A 1150-nucleotide genomic window follows, 5' to 3' on the forward strand; every position below is an offset into this window, starting at 1 on the left:
TCTAACCGGCTTTCATTGCATGGGAAATTTTCAAGAGGGGGGAAAATGAAAATAATGTTTTTTACAAAAAAATAATAAGTATATAAATATATATCAATATCAATACATCGTATTGTCTTTGAGCTTTTAAAGTTCAATGGTAATCCATGTAGATAATTGTTAGAAAGTTGAGGATGCATGTATTTTAGTTTTAGTGTTATGTTTAAAAAGGCTGGATGTTTATGTGTCAAACAGGAAATGTGGATAAGGGGAGACAATTCTGTGGATTTTATACTCATTAGTTGGGGCTATGAACTCTTTTTAAACAGGAAGTTTGTGTCTTTTCTTAGAGAAATAAGAAGTAAATTTATATGTATTTCATTGGGTACGCGAGAGAAGGAAATATGGTTACCGAGAAGTTTGTATGTTAAGAAGCGTTTGAAATTTTTCTATAAAAAGATTCTCCTTGCTGATTCTTTCTTGTGTAGAGATTCTATCTTTACATTGATAGAAAAGGAATATAAGGAATTTAGGATTTTTATTTCTGGCGTAAGAATCTACGTGTCCACTGAGTGGGATTTGGCGGTGTTGTCGAAGATTTATTTGTTCTTTATGGACTGCTACGCTTTTACGCAAAGGAAGGCTCGTCTGTCCGATATAGTTGTGTTGGCAACCTGCGCATGTGAGGACGTATATGAGGTTCCCGGGGGAGCAAGAGAAATTGGTCTTGATTTTAAACCTTGTTCCTTGTTTGAAGTTAAATTCAGAGCCTTCAAGTAGGTAGGGGTAGGTACCACAGTTAGGGCGTGCACATTTTTAGACTGATGGGGGTGAAAGTGGTGTGTGTAGTTTGGCATTAGTTAAGAGTTTATATATATATATATGTATGTATGTGTGTGTGTGTGTGTGTGTATGCATATATACATAAATATATATATACATACATATATATACATATGTACATATAAATCTCTATATATACATCTATATGTATACATCTATACACATACATTTATATATATATATACATATGCATACATAAATATTACACATATATATATACACATATATCATGCATAGATATATTTATGCATATATATACAAACATATACATAAATAATATATATACATATAAATCTATATATATATATATATATATATATATATATAT

The sequence above is a fragment of the Octopus bimaculoides genome, chromosome 8, assembly GCF_001194135.2.
Source record: "Octopus bimaculoides isolate UCB-OBI-ISO-001 chromosome 8, ASM119413v2, whole genome shotgun sequence".
NCBI classification, from domain to species: Eukaryota; Metazoa; Mollusca; class Cephalopoda; order Octopoda; family Octopodidae; genus Octopus; species Octopus bimaculoides.